This window comes from Euprymna scolopes, chromosome 2, assembly GCF_053919585.1.
Source record: "Euprymna scolopes isolate OS-2025 chromosome 2, ASM5391958v1, whole genome shotgun sequence".
NCBI lineage: Eukaryota > Metazoa > Mollusca > Cephalopoda > Sepiida > Sepiolidae > Euprymna > Euprymna scolopes.
Window position 1 is genome coordinate 73,708,763 of NC_136483.1, and position 24,237 is coordinate 73,732,999.

Genomic DNA, 24,237 nt, shown 5'->3' on the forward strand with positions numbered 1-24,237 from the left:
TGTTCATGGAATCTGCGTTTAGATTTAGGTACAGATAGAGAGTGGGGAAAATCGTATGTAGTTGTTGTAGCTAGTCGAGTATTTTTGTGAAAGTTTAGCAAGGGGGGCATAGATTGGAGTTCAATCGAGCAGTTGTCATGAAAATAACACTAGAGCAGAGACAACTTCTCTTCTATGGGGAAGAGGTCGTAGGGAAGAGAAAAGAGCAACATATACTAGGTTTCGAAGCCTGGTTTGAACTCTGTCAAGGCAGGATAGAGTGTGCCGAGCAAGACCTGCCTATATGTGGCAACAGGACTCTATTTTATGACGTACTTGGCTCTTATACAGATAGAGAATTGCATTAGCAGTGAGATACCTACTGAAGCCTGGTTTGAACTCTGTCAAGGCAGGATAGAGTGTGCCGAGCAAGACCTGCCTATATGTGGCAACAGGACTCTATTTTATGACGTACTTGGCTCTTATACAGATAGAGAATTGCATTAGCAGTGAGATACCTACTGAAGCGGTAGAGTGATCCAACCATTTTTCCAGCGATCTTGGCAACAGATTTGATGTATGTGTTCCATTTCAGATCAGGAGTGAAGCTCAGTCCAAGAAGTTTGTTAAAACATGAAGTTTCCCTAAGATGATAGCTATTCGTTTCAATTGGGGCATAATGAGATCAGAGCAATTATGATGAAAGCAGAGAAGCTTGGTTTTCGAGGCATTAAAATTAACCAGTCACCCTTTTCCTCATTGCACCACGTTCTCAAGATCAGAAGAGAGAGAATCAGAAAGATCTTTGTCATTGATGGCCTTTGAAGTGTTGCTATAGATTGCAGTGTCAATACGTAAATGTCTACGAATGATCTAAAAATGTGATTTGGCAGATCATTGACGAAGAGAGTTAGGCCTAGGATGAAACCTTGAGAGACACCAGCATTAATACTATGAGTTTCTGATTTCTGCCCATCAACGATTCCTATTATAAACTTATCAGAGAGAAAGGATTTAATAACTGAGAGGGCATTTCCAGCTATTCCATAGCTGACGATCTTTTGAAGTAGACCTTTATGCCATACTCAATCAAAAGCCTTTGATATGTTAAGAGCTATTACTCTAGAAATGAAGCATCCGTTGAGAGATTCATAAATCCTGCTGTCATATAGCAGTTAGTACATCAGTTTTAGATCTAGCAGAACAGAAATCATATTGCATGCCACTGAGCAGGTTATTTTTGCTGAGGTGGTTGACACTGCCCTGTTTTCCTCAAATTCAAGCAGCTTACTCATGATGCACAAGAAACTGATTTGTCTGTACTGAGAGGGAGATGACTGATCTCCAGAATTTTTAAATACGGGGCAGACTGATGAAGTTTACCAGGGCGTTGGGAAGTATTTCTCCTTAATGCAACGTTTTCACAGATTTTAAGTATATATATATATATATATATATATATATATATATATATATATATATATATATATATATATATCATAAAAAAAACACTTTAGATAAGGCATGAAGCCATAGAATGTGAGGATTAAATGACAAAATAATGGAACCAAGAGTTACGTAGCTGCCGAAAGTAAACCAACAAATGAGCTTAAAACCAGCTTAAAATATCCATTTTTTAGGCAACAAAGCATCTCTAATTGTAATTGTTGTTCCAGGTTATACAATGCCGACTTTTCTTTGTGATCGTCAAGAGCTCATTAATCTCCACCTCTCTGGTTTATCCAATCGAGAAATCGGCCGCAAATTGAAATGTGACGAGAAAACGATACGGATGACTACAAAAGCACTAAGACACCAGCAGTGTTCGTGATGCCCCTAAATCTGGTTGTCCTAGAGTTATTTCCTACAGGGAATACAATGCTATCAAGATTCTAGCCTCATAAACAGATTTGAAACGGCTTCCCAAATTCAACAACGATGTAATCTTGTTAAAAAGTACTTTTTTTTCTACAGCTAAGAACAGATTGAAGGAATTTAATTTGCGAGGCTGTGTTGCGAGACACAAGTCAATGATTTCTGTAAAGAACAGTAAGCGCCGTCTTGACTTTTTCAGATGCAATGAAGATCATGCCTCTTCATATTGATCGAAAGTGGTTTTTAGCAACGAAAGCAATTTCAATCAATTTCAGTGATGGGAGGACACAGATTTTAATCATAGGTGCAGTTTCAACGCTACAATGTGATTGAGGTTCAGTTTTAGTGTTGGGAGTTATTAGTGCCAATGGTCCGGGGCCTATAGTTAGCTTGCAAGGTCGAATTAATTCGGCCAAATGCATTAATATGTTCACTCAGCATTTTCTACCCTACTTTGGCCAGAATTTGGATGATAATCCTATATTCATGCAGGATAATACTCCCATTCACACAGCTTGTAATGTCAAGAAGTTCCTTGAAGAGCATCATATGTTTGAATTCCATGATTCCATGTATTTCATGTTTAGATTGACCTACACAATCCCCATATCTCAATCCTATAGAAAAGGTATAGCATTACATCAAGCAACAGCTACACAATGATAACATTTCAAATCTGGAAGAATTTTGGACAAAAATTAAAGAGAATTGGGATGACCTTTCACCAGAGTATTGCCGCAGACTAATTCAAGGAATGTCCAAAATATTGCTAGCTGTCAAATTGCAGAAAAGCTATGCTACTAAATATCAACTAGTTCATTGTGTTCCTGTTGTATTTTTGTTGCATTAATGTTCTCAAGTTACATTTAAATAACAATTTTCCATTTTGCGGAGTTTCTTTTTGCTTTCTCGATTTGAAGTTAATTTTTTTAATTGACATAAACACTAGAATATTTCAATTAAAAGTCAAATATGAACAGGTAAAATTTTAGAAGAATAAAAAGCCAATGAAATTACATTCAATTTAGCTTAAATTTGCGGTTTTTCAGTGCAGACTTTCTTTTTGGCACCCTCTCTCTCTCTCTCTTTCTCTCTCTCTTTCTCTCTCTCTCTCTCTCTCTCTCTCTCTCTCTCTATATATATATATATATATATATATATATATATATCTTATGTATTTCTATTCGTTCCACTTTTTCTCTATCTGGCTGAAATTTTGTATGGACCTTTATGACAAGGTGCAGCGAACTAAGTGTTATAGTATCCGTTCGATGCAAAGTTACAGATTAATAGGGACAAGTCACTACAATATCACATTTACTCTAGACGTTTGGTATAAAAACCCCATTCTAAGTCAACAGTCTTTAACATTTTCCTGTTTTTAACGGACTAAAAAATCTAGCATATATATATATATATATATATATATATATATATATATTTATTTACATGGGGATCACCACTTATCAAGGCCCGGAAGCCACTCGGGGATAAGGGTTATTTTGTGTACAATAATCAATGGGATAATATCGTAGTAATAGTTGGTATTGGAGATCTGATAAAGCGTCTTACTTAAGGGGGCGATTAATCAGGAATTTCTTTATGTTGGACTTGAAGACATCCAAGTTGTAGTCAGGGGGGAAACAGGCAAACAGAAGAGAATTCCACAGGCGTGCACTTCTCAGAAAGAAGCTATGTTTTGATTTAGGTACAGATAAAGAGTGGGGGAAATTACTTGAGTTGAGCATATTGGGAAGTGATACACGATATACCATTAGCGTATTAAGCAATGCTCTTTGTGTAAACAAATCGAGCTATGGTATTCGGACGATGTAAAAACATCGTTAATTCTTTACCCGTGCAGTAGCTGCCGATTAGCGTAATGGTTCGAAGCTTTGACTGTCGTACGGGCGGTCGGGTCGATCCTAGTTTGAGGTAGTTGCCTGTTTAGCCGTACTGATGAGCTGTGATACAGAGAAACAGTACTGTATGTGGATTGCTATATATATATATATATATATATATATATATATATATATATATATATATATATATAATAAAAGTATGCATACATAGATATACTTTTTATATATTTTTGCATAAGCATTTAGGTATTGCAACACATTCATGAGTATGTTTCAGTCAACTTTTTAAAATTGACCAGAGACATCATCATGCTTATATAGATAGTTAACCGGATATATTGTTTCGCTGTATCACACCTCTTTAGTGTGGCTAGACAAACAACTAACTCAGGCTTAGATTTAAATCCTACAATTTTTTTCAAGAATGAGACAATTTTATCCTCTATACTATCGGCACAAGCTATGAGGAGCGAACATTTCATTATTTATATAATAATATCAAATACCAAAATGTGCTGTACTTGTTTCAAAGAATTAATTTTTACAAGGAAATTTATTGTTCGACAGACTACTCGAAAAAACTTATTCAGAAATTCTTAGTCCGCGGAGTTTCAAAGAACGCTATTCTTCTCTTCAGAGGAAAGAAATATATTAGTAAATTACTAAATTACTACTTTAGCTAAGCTAAGAATTTGCTGGTTATGACATTAGATGAAATAACAGTTTGCGATAGTTAGTCATAAAATGCCCCCCCCCGAAAAAAACTGTAATATATTCATCTCGGTTAAATCATGTGAAAATGGGAAAACAAACTGAATATTTGGAGTCCATAATGAATGAAAATAGGCAAGCTCAATTTCCTATTGTGGTTGTATTGAGCTTTTTATTTTCATTTGATTGGGATTACTATATAAATATTTATATTATATCTAAGTTTGCACTGGTAAACTTTTGTCTGGTAAACTTTTCATTCCTATTGCCTGAATTGATATATATATATATATATATATATATATATATATATATATATATATATGTGTGTGTGTGTGTGTGTGTGTGTGTGTGTGCGTGCGTGCGCGTGTGTGGAGATATATGCATGCATGTGTGTATAAACTTCGGTTTATGTATCGTTATATGCCAGTTAGATAACATATTCTTTGATTTGTTTTTGCGATATTTCACCAAAGACGTTTAAGAGCTTTGCGTCGACTCTGCAGTATTTAAATGCTACGCTTTGCCGTGCTTCTGAAATGAGCAGGCGCTCCCTCCGCTCGCCTCACTCTAAAACAGACCCGGTAGGCGCAGACTCAATGCCTACAACAACTGCCTTCATTGACAGATTCAATATCCTCCCCCCCCACAAACCGCTCTCCCACGCCACGCCACCAAAACATCTATGTCTCCAATCGTTTACAAAGATGCCATGTTATTTCTACTAAACTTGTCAAATAAAACTGGTTTAAAAGTGAAAACTCACAGAATAACAAGAGAAGATATACGCAATGAAGATTTTTAGTTCATAATATATTGGACGATTCTACCTCCTCCCTCCCCAGACATTCATTGCACTTATATTACCACGCTCCCCCCCATCTCTCTAGCTATTTCTTGCATGGGTTTGGTGTCAATCTGACTTATTACATGGCACACCATTAAACTGGGCAACAAACCCAAAACTGGTTATTGCTATAGCTTTGACGTCTTTTCTTAACGATTTTATATTTCAGATTTAATAGACAAAACTCGCGGCAACAACCTGGGTAGATGGTAGTGGCGGTGGATGAGTGTAATTTCCTTGAGAGACGTTCAATCTAGAAAGGAACAATGCAGATATGTATTTTCTGATAAAATAGGGTTGTTTTTTTCTTTTTTTGTACAAAGGAGTCACCGCTTATTAAGGCAACGAGGCCACTCGAGGATAAGGATTAATGAGTGTACACTGGTCAAGGGGAACATGCCAATCATCGTTAGTAGTGGAAATTTGGCAAATTGGATACTTTAAGGGGATGGTTCATGGTTCACGTTGGACTTTGAAACAACCATATTGTAGTCAGTTGGAAACCAGGAAATGGAACAGAGTTACACAAACGTGCAGTTCTAAGAAAGAAGTTTTGTTCATGGAATCTACGTTTAGGTTTAGGCGATGGGAAATTATTGGTAGTGGTTTCAGATAGATGGGTGTTTTTCGTTAAAGTCAGGCCAGGGAGGCATAGATTGGAGTTCAGACGAGCACTTGCCATGAAAATAATGATAAAGCAAAGACAGGCTTGCAACGTCTCTTCTGTAGGAAATGGGCACCAGGGAAGAGAAAAGGGTATCCCCCACTTAGCTACGAAGTCTATTTTGAACTCTGTCAAGGCAATATAAGCTGCTTCTAGCAGCTCCTGGCCAGATGTGGCAACAGTACTCCATCCTTGGACGCACTTTTCTCTTATACATGTAGAGAATTGCATCAGCAGTGAGGTATCTACTGGAACGGTAGAACGATCCCAACATTTTCACAGCAGCCCTGGCAACGGACTTGATGTACGTGTTTCATCTCAGGTCAGGAGTAAAGGTCCAGCTGAGAAGTTAAAAGTGAAAAGACAAGTAGAAAGTAAAAATGGCTGATTTTCTCTTTTTGTAAGAACGGGATCAACCATTTGCACACATCTAAGTATTCTAGAACTATTTTTCACCCCAAACAAGGTGCATTACCACGTATGAGCAAACGAGGTAGTCTAGTGGGTTCAGGTCAAGGGAGGAGGGGGGTTAGAAAGAAAACGTACAGCGTCGTAGCACACCTTCTGAAACCAAGCCTTTCATCCCAAACAAGGCGTATTACCACTTACACGTGAGGGGCTTGCTGAATCCACTGTGAAAAATTTCCCCCACTCTATATCTGTGCCTAAATCAAAACGCGGATTCCATGAACAAAGCTTCTTTCTTAGAACTGCACGCCTGTGGAACTCTGTTCCGTCTGCCTGCTTCCCTCCGGACTACAACTTGGATGTCTTCAAGTCCAATGTTAACAAATTCCTAATGAACCGCCCCCCCCTAATTAAACACTTCATCAAATCTCCACACTAACGTAATGTACTTGCAATAACCCTTATCCCTGAGTGGCTTCCGGGCCTTGATAAGTGGTGATCACTGTGTAAAAAAAAAAAAAAAAAAAAAAAAAATCTACAAGAAACTATGAGGGAAGTTGAGCAGCGAGATGTTTGTGTACATTATATTTAAACTTCTACAGGAAAACAGGAAATAGGGAGGAAATTCCAAAGTCTAGATGACTGGTGGGGGTGAGGGGGAGAAAATATTGAAGTAGAAAGGTTTTCAGTATCTAGGGACCTCAACATTGAAAGGGTAGGGTTTTGCTGCTTGGGTTAGTCGGGAATAATTACATCGAGGGGGGTACAAGTGCTAAGAGTTCATCAGAACACATTCCATTAAAGCATTTGTAAAACAAGCATATGAATGAAACATCGATAGTGCGGGCATATTAGATTGGAGATTCTTTGATAGACCCAATCTATTAGATCCCGCACTATCAAACAAGCTCCATCGTCTGTCCCATCGTCGCAATTTTGCATCCCTGTGCTTTACAAGTATTTTAATAGAATGTGTTCTGATAAACTCATTGCACTAGTATCTCCTCGACGTACATAAACCCAACAAACCCATTTAGCAGCAAAATCCCACCCCTTCATTCTAGAGATCCTTAAATGCCGGAAAGCCTTCTACTCTAATAGTTTCTTTAGAATTTTCTTCCTGCTTCATGCTTCCCTAACTGTACTGACATACATACATTTGTTTCGTATTCGATGTGAGTGGTTGTTCAAAATGCGTTTATCCAGTCTATATAATGTCAACATCTACTTTTGTCACTGACACAAACTATATATGCACACTGACAGCGAAGTAAAAGTCACAACACAGTTGATCTACAAAAATATATTACTCTTATTTCACATGGGCAAACCAGCTTTTTGGTGATAAATTATTATTTTTTATTTTGACGTTTCTGAAAGGCACGGGGTGCATGGATGTCGAATGTCGAGCGGTAAAGAAAAGGTGACGCAACCTCGCCCTCTCTAACCGACTGACTGCCTTTTCTCTGTAACGATTTCATTTATAAACACATTCTTTTCTTATTGGAATGTTTAATATTCCCTTTGTCTATTGTTTCAACCTTTTAACCGATATCTGCTCATATATTTCTGGGTCAAACTATGCATTTTGTTAAACAATGGGGGAAAGTCCCGAATTCTTCATATTGAATCTGCTTGCGCGTGTGTATCCCATTGAATGTATTTTTTCTTCCCGGGGTTGTTGGCTAATATCTAACAAGTTTAAATGTAACGCGAACAGACATCTCGCTCATCTCCTTGCGTACTTCCCTGCAAACATGGTCCCAAATAGTAGCCCCCTACGTCCAAGTGGCAATATGTCTTGTTAGCTTGATGCAAATGTTTGCCGATTTAAATTTCTATCTTGAAAATGAAAAACTACACGTTTTTGAAAATCTTCATAACAATAACGACATTTGGTCTCTATAGTTTGATTCCACCTGTCAACGAGTTTATAAATGCCTCGCTTGTAGAATTATTTAGTTTTTAATGTGACCTATCAACCTAACTCTTGTTCAATCTCCTCTCACGATGTTAACCTAAGGCCATCTAAATGGTTTTGCAATCCTCGAAATAAGTGATAATCCGAAGGAGTAAAGTCGGGTGAATATGCAAAATGGGCTAAAATTTCCCAACCAAAGATCTTTGGTCAGTAGTGCTCTGTGAGTACGAGCATTATCATGATGGAAGATGACCACTTTCTTTTGACTAAAGTAGGTAGTTTTCAGGTAAACTATGATGAGAATATTGCAGAAAAATATGACAGATGTTTTATAATCTGAAAAAAAAAAAAAAAACGAACGACGGTTTGAGATTCAGAATTATTTCTAAAACTATAGTTATATTATATTGTTTTCTGACTGTAAACACCAAAATTGTTATCTGTTTATTATAGTTGTTCCGCAACGATTTTTTTAGTTATAATATTCCGTAAATCACTAAACTAGTTCATTAGCAAGAAAAGTTTATTTAAAAAAAGCTGATGTCATAAATAAACAACAAGGATGCAGAGACCAAAATGTGGCAGAAATCATTAATTGAACAGATTTACATATGTACCTTTTCTTGCTGAAGCTATCGCATATCCATCAATATAGGTAAGAAAACTAACTTTACTTTATATATTAGACTAGTATGGGTGATCAGCGTTGCCCGGGTGTTTAGCGGTGTGTGCTGAGCAAAAAAAAAAAAAAGTAGTAGTAGGAAGGCAGGCTCGAATCCGTACCGCGAAGGAGGAAAAGAACGGTGAAAACGTGACGTCTTTGCTGTTACGATCACCGCCAAACCGGAAGTGACGTAGGTTTAAATTAAGGCTAGACAATCGAAAAGAGGGAATGACTTTCGAAAATATCGGCGAAAAAAGCGACCCCTCCCTGTAGAAAAGTTCCCAGTTGAGGGTGATTAAATGAATGTTTTTAGCCAATTTTTCGATTTTTGTCGCCTGAAGGGTCGAGCTTTAAAACGATACTAATCTTGTGAAAATCCGTCGTCTTTGTCGAAAGTTTTAGGCAGACATGCAAACATACATATATAGATTTATATATTTGTAGTTCAAATTTTCGACCCAAACAGATTAAAAAGCTTGCCCTATGTCTTTATGTAAAATTTCAAATGTTTAGACCAGAAATTGTCTGAGTAACTTGGTAGAGACCGCAGAGGTCAATTTTTTAAAACTTTGACCCCTATTATGACCCCTTAAGATTTGTTGTTTTGAGCTCAAATCAAGTTAAAGGTCAAATCGTTGAACTTTGACCCCTTGCCAAATTTCTGGCCGAAAACGGATTACAAAGATTTTCCCAAATCTCCATACTCTGTATATCAAATTTCGAGTCTGTAGACTGAAAATTGACAGAGTTATTGTGTAGAGAAATGTACACAGACAGACACACACACATACACAGACAGACAGACACTTTCACTTTTATAGATATATAGATTTACAACTCTCTCTCTCTCTCTCTCTCGCTCTCTCTCTCGCTCTCACACACACCCAACGCACATAACACACACTCAAAACAAACAAAAAGCGCTTGAGAGAACACAAACACATGGATTTCGAAAAATAGGCGCGGAAATATATCATTCTCGCACTCATTTGATTCTGCTTGGCAAACTCAACACTACGTGAATATAAAAACACGCGGTAGCATCAATGCCATGCAATAGTTGAATAATCAAGGAAAATTGTCTGTAGTTTAATTACGATATATATTTTTATAACCTACTATCTCGCTCTACTCATGTGTTGAAGTAAATACTGAAAATAGATATATTTTATGCAGATACATCAAACAACAACAACAACAACAACAACAACAACAACAACAACAACAACAACAATCTGAGATCTTGGAGAGGTTTATTGCCACCGAAATTCCAGTGGAGACGAATGGCCGCTGCTAGCGAGAAATCGAAGGTAAGCGACTGTTGCGATAATGCAAATTCATTTGCAAATATTATCAGAAGAGGGGGAAGAGCACTGTAAAACTGGGGCGACTTGTTGTCGCTCAGCTTTAAGAGAACACCACAGGCTGTTTTCAAGGAGAGATCTTTTATGACCTGTGTGAAAGCTCCTTGTAAGCCAATAATAATATATACATGAATATATATATATATATATATATATATATATATATATATATATATATATATATATATAGAGAGAGAGAGAGAGAGAGAGAGACCCCACTCTCTGTAGCCATAGTGGAAGATTTTGGACTGGAAGAGGCTTACCTGTTTTTAGTTTTCTCCGAAGCATTTCTGAAAATGTGTAACCAAATAATATTTTTTATACGCTTTTTATATTTTTCTGACACAGGTCAACTGAGGTTGAAAATGGTTAACGAAACTGTTAACGGTACACATCTTTTGTTTATGAAGCTATACCGATCAACCAAATAGGGGACCTTTTATTTTACTTTATATATAAGAAGACTAACTGGGATTGAATTAAGAGCAACAAATGTTCCACACTTCTAATACTTTTATTGTCATCGAAATCGGTGAAATCGCCTATTTTTCAATTAAATCGATTGATTGTCTACTCTAGTCGGGGACCCACTGCGATACTCCGGAAAGAAACTTCACATGCCTTCCCGCAGTGAATTAGCCCATAATACATGGTAGTCTATATTGAAGTGTAGAGAACCTAGTGTTGATTTTATAAAATTATTTTTATATAATAGTGGTTCAGTCGGGCTCTAAACAGAAAAAAATCATTTCGTACTCGCCTCTGTTTTATCAAAGAACTGTTGATTTTATATACCAGCCCATTCTGCTTGTGCAGTGATAAAACTTCTTCAATGCACTCGTGATATTAGTCTGTAGAAGATGTTAAGTTTAGTCAGAATCGAACTATCCATTCTTTAAATCGGATTTTCTTTTTCGATTATCGATGCTTTATATTAATCTGAGGCATTACGATAAACTTTCTAAAAACATTTCCAGACACATAAAATACATTTGTGTGAAATTAAAACAAATGTCAGTTCAGCCGTTTCGGAGCCCATAGGGAACGAACTATAAGTAGAGATATAATGTTATTTTCCACATATGCTTCTATTATAGATACAATTGGCTTTTTAGAGTGAAAAAATTAACCAGGAAATTGCAGCTTACTGCGGTTTTTTTTTTTTTTTTTTTTTTTTTTTTTTTTTTTAGTTTAAAACAATACACGGATTTTCTTTTTGGGAACAAGTAGAGACAACATTAACAATTATTAATAATTAGAATAAACTTAATAAACAATATTTAGCATGGACACCCCCCCCCAGAAAAAAACACAAAAAAAAAAGAAACAAAACAAAATATACACAAATTAAACAGCCAATGTAGCAGCAAATTCTGGGAACACCAACCTGAAAGTTGAAACAGTTGGAAATCACTCATATACTATACATTATGATCGTGTAATCCCTACAGCCACCTCCCTTGAAAATCCTGCTATAAAACCTGACATAGTTATATGGAATAAGTCAGAGAGTGTTGCAACATTGGTTGAAGTGAGTGTCCCTAATGATGGAGGTCTGAACAGCTGAAAGGGAAAAACAGACCGGATATCAAGGGCTCATGTATGATATGAAAAGAAACTGGAATCTTAGGCCAATATCAATCATATCAGTTATCATAGGTGCCACAGGGCGTATGAAGAAGAACCTGAAGTCCTACTTAACTAATATTCCTGGTGAACCAAGTGTACAAGAGATCCAGACAATTGCACTTAAGGGAACAGCGAGGATACTAAAATGTGCTCTCGGCTGGTTTCGGTGAAAAGCAGGACAATGTTGGCAGTTGGGTTTGGCTGCCCCATACCCAGCGTTACAGTCTTCAAAGGAAGAAAATTAAAAAAAAAAAAAAAAAAACAAACAAAAAAAACAACAACAACAAAAAACAAAAAGAATAAAAATTAGTTGATATCTGTATAATCTGCATTTTTTTGCTAAATGCAAATGTATTAAACCAACGGAATAATTTCAACCGATTTTAGCATTTTGTTAGTGACCGCAGAAAAATTTCCCAAATATATCACTCAAAAAAAAAAAAAAATAAATGAATAAATAAAAAAAATAAATAAAAAAAATAAATAAGAAACGTTTATTAAGGTCTCCAATTGCATCCAAAAATACTAATCAAAGAGAAAAAAAGCTGTTATAACAGCTTGGCCATCATCACAAGCTACGAACGAAATCTTAATATTTATATAAACACTATCAGCCACCCAAGAGAGCTTTATTCATTTTTATGAGGAGCTTTGCATTACCACTAATGGTATCTGGCGATTTCATATGCCACGGTATGCAAGTCATTGCAATCTCCGCGAATTGCTGAATAAATTAAACCTTACATTTTCCTATGCATGTGTTCATTTGTCCAATTCCATGAAGCGTTTTTCTTTCCTTTTTCTTTACGACTGACACACGCGTACACATGCGTGCACGCGCGTCCCCTCTCCTTACACGCCTAACTTCCATGCCGTGTCTTTTCTGCATTGTCGACCAACGTATATAACTGAGTTATGTATCCACCACATCCCATATATCTTGCCACCTTTGCTTGCCGTGCACGTGGCACAACTACAGATGGCAGTATCTGTTTTTGCCACTGTCTCTGACGCTACTGCCACCTCTGGTGGAATTCTTCACATGTTCGCTCCATTCGTCGGGCTTTTTGCTAGCAGCAAATAGACATAATTCTGTCTATCGACTGAGAACCCCCTCCCTTCCCTTTTAAAACTTCCTTAAATGTTCTTTCTTTTCTTTCCACATATCCTGTCCTTCTCCTTTCTCTGCATTTTGTGAATCGAGGTGCTAGAAAGGAAGCCTTCCTACTTTAAATACGCATGTGGAAGATTTCAACTTTACTTTTTCTCCCTAATTCTATGATTTCGTTTTTTTTTTATATCACTCTTAAAATTTAAATTGAATCATTGTAGTAATAAACAAAAGAAATGCTGTGAATAAAGACAGCAGTTTTATGGATTCAGTGATGTGAGTTCTTTCTGCAGAAATACGCGTCTTTTAAACCAACACACACACACATACATACATACATACATACATACACACACACACATATATATATATATATATATATATATATATATATATATACACTAGCAAAAGTACCTATCGTTGACTGGGTTCAAAAACAGCCTACAGAAAATGGATTCTGATTTATAAAAGTATGATAGGTTATGAAAAGGAAGGGTTGTAAAGAGATAGCTTCGAATTTGGGGGTATCAAAACCAAAGCAAAATATGATGAAAGTAAAAATAAAATAGATAAACCCCATAATTTATTATACCATACCGGTTCACACTAAAACACTTATCACAATATTCTGTGAATCTACTTTGTGGCATATTTCTATTCTATGGAGGTCAGGCGCGAACGAACACCCCATAATTTTATTATACCATATTTCTTTAAACTCAAACATAATTATCAAAGTATACTTACGCAGATAGATATGAAAAGTCTTTATTAAAGTTTGTGCCTATTTCCATTCTATCGAGACCAGGCGCGAACGCAGACCCCGCAATCTTATTATACCATCCCTATTTAAGTTAAAACATACTTATCAAAGTATTATTATGTACTTCTATATCAAAAACACTTGTAAACGTTTTTTTTAATTAAATTTTTTTTCATACTTTGTGGACCAGGCGCGTAAGCAGACCCCACAATTTTAATGAATCATCATTATGCTAGATCAAACATACCCATTCCTGTGTCTCGACACATCTTCTATCATTATATGCGATCAGTTTTCTATAATAGTCAACCATATAGGAGCCTATTCGTGACCAGACACACACACAGACGTTCAGCTTTATATTATACTAGCATTTCAGCCCGGCGTTGCCCGGGTGTTTGGATGTGTATGTTGAGCAAAAAAAAAAAAAAAGTGGTAGTAGGAACGCAGGCTCGAACCCGTACCCCGAAGGAGGAAAAGAACGAGGTAAAACCTAACGTTTATGCTGTTAGGACCACCGCCAAACCGGAAGCGAATTTTTTAAAATTAAGGCTAGACAATCTAAAGGAGAGGATATCTTTGAAAAATATCGGCGAGAAAAGTTCCTAGTTGAAGGGGAAGAGATGAATGTTTCTAGCCATTTTTTTTCGATATTTGTCGTATAAAAGGTCGAACTTTAAAACGATACTGATCTTGGTAAAATCCGTCGCCTCTATTGAAAGTTTAAGGCAGACATGCAAACATACATACATTTATATATTGGTATATATTGGTAACTAAAAATTTTCGACCCAAACTGATGAAAAAGCTTGCCCTATCTCTCAATATCCTTTATGTAAAATTTCAAATATTTAGACCAGAAATTGTTTGAGTAATTTGGAAGAGACCGCAGAGGTCAACTTTTTTAAAACTTTGACCCCTATTATGACCCCTTAAAATTTATTGTTTTGGACTCAAATCAAGTTATTAAGTTAGATCCATGTCCAAGGAACCTATATCTAAAATTTCAAGTGCGTAGACCCAAAATTGTCGGAGGAGTTTGCTAAAGTTCTCAAAGGTCAAATCGTTGAACTTTGACCCCTTAATCGCCAAATTTCTGTCCAAAAACCGATCACATCAATTTTCCCAAATCTCAGTACCCTATATATCAAATTTCGAGTCTGTAGACTAAAAATTGACAGCGTAGGGAAATGTACACAGAAACACACACACAGAGACAGAGAGAGAGAGAGAGAGAGAGACACGTTCACTTATATATATATATATATATATATATATATATATATATATATATATATATATATATATATATATATTAGCAGTAAGGTCTGACGTTGCCCGGAGTAGAATTAGGATCAACGAATGTTCTGCAATTCTAATACTTTTAGTGTCATCGAAATCGGTAAAATCGCCCATTTTTATGTCAAGTGTCATGGCTCAGTTGTGCTCTAAACAGAAACATTAATTTTGAACGCACCCCTGTCTTGTTAAAGAACCTACGTTTGATTTTAAACGCGAAGCTCTTCTGCTCATGTAGTGATAAAACTTCTCAAATGCACTTGTGATGGTAGGATGTATAAAAGTGTTAATTTTGATCAGAATCGAACTATTCTTTAGTCGGATTTTTCGATTCTCGATTTTCGATACTTATTGGAAATATTCTGATATAAAACATTTCTAAGAACACTTCCAGACAAATAAGGTACATTTATGCGAAATTTCATAAAATAGGCCCAGCCGTTTTGGAGTCCTTTGGAAACGGACCAAGTGCTTTTTATATCTATCTATCTATCTATCTATCTATCTATCTATCTATCTATCTATCTATCTATTACATAAAAGTAACTTTGTGTGTTAGAACAAAGTCCGATTTCCAAGTTAACACTTTCATACAATCTAACATCATAAGTGTATCTGTGAAATTTTATCACTGTACAAGCAGAAAGGCCCAATCTATAAAATCAACTGCAAATTCTTTTACAAGTCAAATGCGCGTTCGAAATGAATGTTTCTTTTAGTGCACAGTTGAACCATGATACATGACTTTTGTACGTTTAACTTTAATTCAAATGATTATGTAAAAATAATTTCATAAAATCAACACTTCTTTGATAAGACAGCGGGCGTTCGAAACGAATATTTCTGTTTAGAGCATAATTGAACCATAATAATTGATCTTTGCATTTTAAACTTTAAGTGAAGCCGACCACAATGTATTGTGTACTAAGTTACTGCGGGGAAGCATGTGAAGCTTCGGCCCGGTATATTGTGGGAGGATCCTCGACTAGAGCAGGCAATCAATCGATTTGACTAAACAAAATGGTTGATGTCACCGAATTCGATGACAATAGAAGTATGGCAGGATGGACCATTAGTTCACTCCCGAACAACGACAGGTCTCCTTGCTAATACATACATATATATATATATATATATATATATATATATATATATATATATATATATATAGTCATCCACATAATACTGTTTTGTTGTATCACAACTCATCAGTGCGACTAGACTAGCACCTTTCCCTAGCCAACCTAGAATCATAGCGTTGGTAGCCGACAGTTCTACCTATCGATCTACGGAAGCGGCGCCCGTAAATGACCTCAGCAAATATCCATTTCAAGAAAACATTCGTCCATCACTTTTATAGTGCTCAAGCCTCTTGTCTTTGTTTACAAACAAACAGCGAGCCTCGCATTTACAGCCAATTAAGTAGCTGGTGAGATCATTTACGACAGTGCTCTTCCCAAAGAGGACGACGTAAAATATATGTAGTCATCCACATGCGGTACTGTTTCGTTGTATCACAACTTATATATATATATATATATATATATATATATATATATATATATATATATATATATATATATATATATACACTAGTTCAGTCCGGCTTTGCTCGGACCTTATGTACTGTTCATAACTTTATGTGTATATGTATATATATATTAAAAAGTTTGACTCGTGTCCAGGCAGCCTACATCTAAAATTTCAAGTGTTTAGACACAAAATTGGCGGAGGAGTTTGGTAGAGTTTGCAAAGGTCAACTCTTTCAACTTTGACCTCTTGACAGCCAAACTTTCGCCCAAAAACTGATTAAAAAGCTTGCTGCATGTCTAAATATCCTTTATGTAAAATTTCAAATGTTCAGACCTAAAATTGGCTGAATAGTTTGCTAGAGACAACAAAGTTCAAATCTTTTGAACTTTGACCCCTTGGTAGCCAAATTAACGGCCGAAGACCGATTAAAAATCTTGTCCTATGTCTGCATACACTTGTAAAATTTCAAATGTAGAATTTCAAATGTTTAGACCAAAAATTGGCTGAGTAATTTGCTAGAGATCGCAGAAGTTACATTTTTTAAAACTTTGACCTCAATTTTGACCTCGTAACATCCATTGTTTTGGCTCAAATCAAATTAAAAAATTTGATCCATGTCTAAGTAACCTACATATAAAATTTCAAGCCAAGTACGTCTAAGGATGGAGTATTGCTGCCATATCTGGACAGGAGCTGCTGCAAACAGCCTATCCTGCCTTGACAGAGTGAAAAATAGACTTCGTAGCCTAGTGGGGGATGCCCTTTTCTCTTCCCTGCAACCTCTCTTCCACAGAAGAGACGTTGCAAGTCTTTGTTTTATCGTTATTTCCATGGGAAGTGCTCGCCCGAGCTCCAATCTCTGGTCCCCCCTCGCCAATCTTTCACGACAAACACTCGTCTAGCTGAAACCACTGTCAATAATTTTCTCCACTCTTTATCGTAGATTCCATGAACAAAGCTTCTTTCTTAGAAGTGCGCGTCTGTGGAAATCTCTTTTGTTTGCCTGTTTACCACCTGACTACAACTTGGATGTCTTCAAGTCTAACATAAACAAATTCCTGATAAACTGCCCCTTTAAGTAATCTACTTTATAAAATCTCCATTACTCACGATTACTACGATATTATCCCATTGATTACTGTACACGCAATAACCCTTATCTCCGAGTGGCCCCCGGGCCTTGATAAGTGGTGACTTCCATGTAAAAAAAATAGAAGAAAAGTGTTTAGACCCAAAATTGGCCGAGGAGTTTGGTAGAGTTTTCAAAGGTCAAATCGTTGAACTTTGACCCCTTGATAGCTAAATTTCTTGCCGAAAACGGATTAAAAAGATTTTCCCAAATCTCACTACCCCTTATGTTATGTCAAATCTCGAATCTGTAGACTGAAAATTGACAGAGTAGTTTGGTAGGGAAATGTACACACACACACACACACACACACATATATATATATATATATATTGAGAATAAGAATTATTTATCTTCCTCCCAAGACGATAAGATTAGACACAAGTTTTGAAAAGTGAGATTTGAAAAGTCAGCACCCTAGAAGAAGGGCACTGTGGCCGAACAAATATTACCTGGTGCGTCTCATGCGATTAGTAATAAACTAACCTCTTCTCAAAGGGCGAGAAGGCAAAACATTGGAAGATAGACTTATTAGAATTGCACTGGACCATACATCAGACAAATAGAGAAGAAGTTATTCTCCAAAATTGGCAGAGACCCTGGTCGTCACACCTTGCTCCGATTTTGTTATGAACTAACTCTGAAGAGTTCATGTTTCAGGTGAGGATTGATGATTTATATTTATTCGCAAACGACCCGTAACACAATGGAAAACATTGCTTAGTATAACCAGTTCGAAGTTATAGTTCCTCGAAAGCTGAAGGTTCAATCCTCAGTACCGATGATACTAAGAATGCAATTAAGAATTGTTTAAGATTTTGATCCGGCTACGGCTGAGAACAATCTTTCCCCGTGTATTAAATAGAACGTTTCGTTCAAAATTCCCTGCAGATTCCCAAGTTCAACATAAATGTTTTGTGAGTTTGATAAGAAGCACCCGAAGAAGGCCAGAAGTTACATCAGCCGAAACTTTGTGAGAATAACACTTAAAATGAAAATAATCCAAAGTAATGAGAAAGTCTATCCGAACTTTACGTTTTCATAGAACAATAAAAAAATAAAAGAGAAGAATGTTCAAACGGTCTAAATGGACGATGTTTGTTTAGTTCATATGTGTGTTGACTTAAGTGTGAATGAATTATGAATTCATAAGATTGTGCGTAAGTTGTCGCTATAGAACCGTCTTGTGTATTGTGACCAGGTGCCAGTAACCAAATGGCCGCGATTAAATTTAGTTTCCGCAGCAAGGATCAGTGGCACAGTGGATATAGTACTTGGTAAAATTCAGTTGCAAAAGTTACACTCTGGGAGGTTGAAGGTTCAGTCTTCAGTGCGGACGACCCAAAAATATAATTGCGAATTACTTAGGACTTCCACCCAGTCATGGCTGACGGAACGAGAGCATGTTACCCTCGTGAATTAAGTAAAGGGTTCCGTTTGAAATTCCGTGTGGATTCCCGAGTTCGGCATAAAGATTCCCGAGCTCGGCTGAAAGATTTCCGAGTTCGACAAGATACATCTGAAGAAAGTTGAATGTTACGTCGACCGAAACGTTGGGCAAATAACCCTCAAGATGAAAACCGCCCAAAGAATCCAAATAATACGAATTATTATTCATTAAACTTAGCTGAAATTTGCAATAAATCATCTTTAAAATTATTTGTCATATATTTTCAATCATCAAAAATTAACAGTTTGTAATATAATTAATATTTTTGTAGGTATCTGTCGATCAAGCTCCGACCTCTGTCCCATCACAGCAATGTTGCATCCCTGTGTCTGTTTTACAAGTACTTTGATGGAATGCGTTTTGATGAACTCATAGCACTTATACCATCTCGATTTACAAACTCCCGACTTACCCGACAAGCAACAAAATTCCACACCTTCATTATTGAAGTGCTTAGATGCCGGCAAGCTTTCTACTGTAATAGTTTCTTCCCTTGAACGTTCGAATTCCCATTTGAATTCCCTCCCTTTTTCTGCTCTCCTGACTGTACTAACCTGCTGAAGTTTGAATGTAATGTGAACAGACGTCTTGCTGCTCAACTCCCTACAGTTCCCTGTTAGATATGATTCCAAATAGTAGCCCTTATGTTTCAAGTGGCAATATTCCCTGTTTTTGGTAAAAAAGAGTAAAAAAAGAAAGTATCCAAGTTCACAAATAATGTATATTTTTTGCGTATTATTGGTAGTTGAAGAAAATATTTGAATCATTTCTTATTTTTATATAACCTTATGGTTGTAAGCCGATATCCTAATCATTTTTATGATCATAAGAAAATCTTGTCTAGACTTCAAATCACGCGTATCTGCCGTTTTTAATTCCATTATTTGAAATTCTCCAAAACAATTTAAGATTAAAAACACGCAGAAAATTCGTATATTTAATCTCATCATTGATAATTGTCAACTAACATCTTAATCGTAACTTACAGTAAAAAATTAAAAAAAAAATGATTGATTATTTTTTTTTTATTATTGTTGTAAGTTGTAAACATCTGTAAGAAGAATCTTTGTTTTTTTTTTTCATTTTTTCCCAAATTCTTTGATAAATTTATTTCCATTCGTTAATATCTTTATTTTAATTTTTTCGATTCTGTTTTTTTTTTTTTTTACATAGGTTTATTCTCAAGCTTTTCTTTCTAACATAAACTCTTCTAAAATGTTAGCTATTTTTTGTCTTCATTTTTATTGACAACGTATTTCTGCTATTCATACCCATGATAAAAATAATATAACGAGACTAAGAAGATAGATAGATAGATAGATAGATAGATAGAGAGAGAGAGAGAGAGAGAGAGAGGTGGGAGATGTTTACTTCAATGTATCAGGTTGGAAAGAAAGTAATGTTTTTTTTTACTTCATCACTTTGCAGCCTCCTAGGTAGTATACAGTTCTATATATTTGATGAATTGGTGTCTTAATATCTTGCTTTGATTTTTCGGATACAGTGATAAGTTGAAAAATATTAAGTTTAATTATTTCGGTCGTCAAAAAAATGGATATTAATGAGGAGCATCTGAGACATTGCATGCACTATAAATTAAAAAAAAAAAGGAAACTCAGCTACAGAAACGACGAGGAATATTAGAATTGTCTATGAGATAAATGTTTTGAATGATTGAAAACATCAATAGTGGTTTGCAAAATTTTATTCTGGAGACTTTAACCTGTCAGATTGGCCCTGTTCGCGAAAGTCAAAATCAATTGATGAAAACGTCATCAAAGATGCTCTGGAGGCCAATCCAAAGTTAATCAGCAGAGACTTAGCGCAACAATTCACTACTATATATAAATAAACGGCCATCTTTACTTAATAGGAAGGGTATAGTGTTTCAGCATGATAACGCGAGAACCCATATAGAAAGGGTCACTTAGGAAAGGGTCATGAGTTTCAATTGGAAAGCTTTGCCTCATCCGCCTTATTCACATGTTATTGCTCCATCCGACTACCATCTTTTGCGGCCCTTTCAGAATCACTTAAGAAATAAAAAAAGCTAGTTGATCGTTGGACAGGAGTCATAGTAAACGAGGAAAATTATTGTAAAGATAAAAAAATCCGAAATGTGAATGTTTCAGATGAAATAAATGCATTGGACAAAAATGACATTATTTTCTTTCCAATTCATTTTAATTCTCATCATTTGCACACAAATGTCAGATGAATAACGTACATACTACATAAGATTTGTTTCAGTGTAAGAAAATTATCCTTATACTAAATCTGACCTTTATTTAAAAAAAAAATTACGTACCGTTTTCATGTACTATTGATCATATAATTATTATTGGTTATGCATGAAAAACACAAAATTGTTAGCTTAAACAACATTTGTTCTCTTAACCTGCTTGGGTTGAGTGTCATCCTACCTTTTCGTATCCTCCAACAGTAGTTTGCCAACATGCCAAGGTTGTCGCCATTTTCACTAAGATTCTCCACAAAATTCTCGAAAGTGATAATTTTGAGAAAAAAAAAAAGAAATAGAAAAAAACAAACAAACATACAAAAAACAAAAACTGTACTTAATTCGACAAAAAGAAGGCTAATAATCTTCCGTGTTATTGTGCATATAAAAATGGCCACAGATGTCCTGTACTTTTATGAGTGTAGCACAATGTAATTTGTTTTTGATTCTATACATATTTATCGCTTAATGTCAGATGAATGTAAAGCTAAATCATCTACCCCTTACCACGATTCTCTATTAACGCTCTTAATTCATAGGATGTGACGTTGTACCACTAGAATGAACTCTTTGTTCTGATTGGTCAGTAAGATGACGGCGGAAGTTCAAATAGGACAATCTAGTATAGTATTAAATCTACACTTTTTATTTCAATTACAAAAATGATTTTTTTTTCAATATTCATTGTTAGTTCCTGGAATATATTATCTAAAACAGATATTTCCCACCATAATATTTCTTCAGTAAATTAAGTAACCAGTAACATTTTCAGTTTACAGAGTAAATGAAATATTTTAACCTTATTAAAGCAACTTAAAATGTAAAAATAAATATAATAATAAGCCTTCTTCCGTTCGTGAAACATTTATCAAGCAGCTTCACATCCTTTAAGATGAGAATTGTTTATTACGACACATTTATATTATTTGAGCAATACATTAATATCATTTGAATTATTCGAACTATTACGACACATTTATATTATCTGAGCAATCCGAACTATCACAATACATTAATATTATTTGAATTATTCGAACTATTACGATACATTTATATTATTTGAGCAATCCGAACTATTACAATACATTAATATCATTTGAATTATTCGAACTATTACGACACATTTATATTATTTGAGCAATCCGAACTATTACAATACATTAATATTAGTTGAATTATTCAAACTATTACGATGCCTTTATATAATTTGAATTAATCAGACTATTATAACACTATTATATTATTTGAATTAATACTATTACATAACATTTATTTTATTTGAATTATTCGAACTCTTACGATACATTTATATTATATGGATTATTCTATTACGATTATTAACATTATTGTCATTTGAATTGTTCGAACTATTACGATACATTTATATTATTTGAATTAATCGAACATTTACGACATGTTTAGATTATTTGAATTATTTTGACTATTTATATAGATATAATATTATATTATATATATACTTATATATATATAAGTACGATTATATTATGATACATTTATATTATTTGAATTAATCAAACTATTACGATATATATAGTGTTGTGTTTCATATATTAACATATTGTCCTGTTTAATATATTATTTTTTATTGTCTTTTTTATATATTTTTTATTGTTGTGATTTATATATTTTTTATTGTCGCGTTTTATATGTTTTTGTTGTGTTTAAATATTTGTTTATTATTGTTTTTAATATACCTTTAGTTATTGTATTGTTTTATATATTATTTTTAATTTTATGTTTAATATGTTAGTTTTTGTTTTTGTGTTGAATATATTATTTTTATCGTTTTTAATACATATTTTTTTTATTTTTGTGTTTAATATATTCTTTTTATCGTTGTGTTTAATATGCCATTTTTTGTTGTATTTAATATATTATTTTATAGTGTAATGTTTAATATATACTTTTTAGTATTACAATTAACATTGTATCTTTTATTGTTGTATTTATTATAGTTTTAGTTGTTCTGTTTCATATGATTTTTTATTGTTTTATGTAATTTTTATTGTTTTGTTTAATTTGTAATTTTTATTGTTGTGTTTTATATTATTTCCTATAGTTGTGTTCACTATATTATTTTATATTATGTTGTTTAATATGTTATTTTATTATTGTGTTTAATATGATAATATTATTGTTGTTTTTATATGTGATTTTTATGGTTGCGTTTAATGTTATTTAAATTGTTATGTTTAATAAGTGTTTTTAAAGGTGTGTTTAATATCTTTTTTATCGTTAAGATTAATATGTTGTGTCTAAAATGTTTTTTATATGTTATTTTTTCTTGTTATGTTCAATATGTTATTTTTTATTGTTGTGTTAAGATGTTATGTTTTATTGCAATTAATATATGATCTTTTTGTTGTATTTAATATGTTGTTGTTATTGCAATTAATGCTATATTTTATTGTTGTACTTAGTGTGTTATATTTTATTATTGTGTTTTATATGTTATTCTTCTTATTATTGTGTAATAATATGTTATCTTTTATTATTGTGTTGATATGTAATTTTTTATTGTTGCGATTCATTTCTGATCTTTTTTATTGTTGTGTTTAATATGTTATTTTTATTTCGATTTATATGTTTTTATTATCGTGGTTAATATGTTTTTATTATTGTGTTTAATATGTTTTTATTAATGTGTTTAATATGTTATTTTTTATTGTTGCAATTTATGTTATCTTTTATTGTTTTATAAGATGAAAAGAAACAGAAAAACACACCAGAAAAAGATCTGTAATAGAATTAATTTTCTTTCCTTA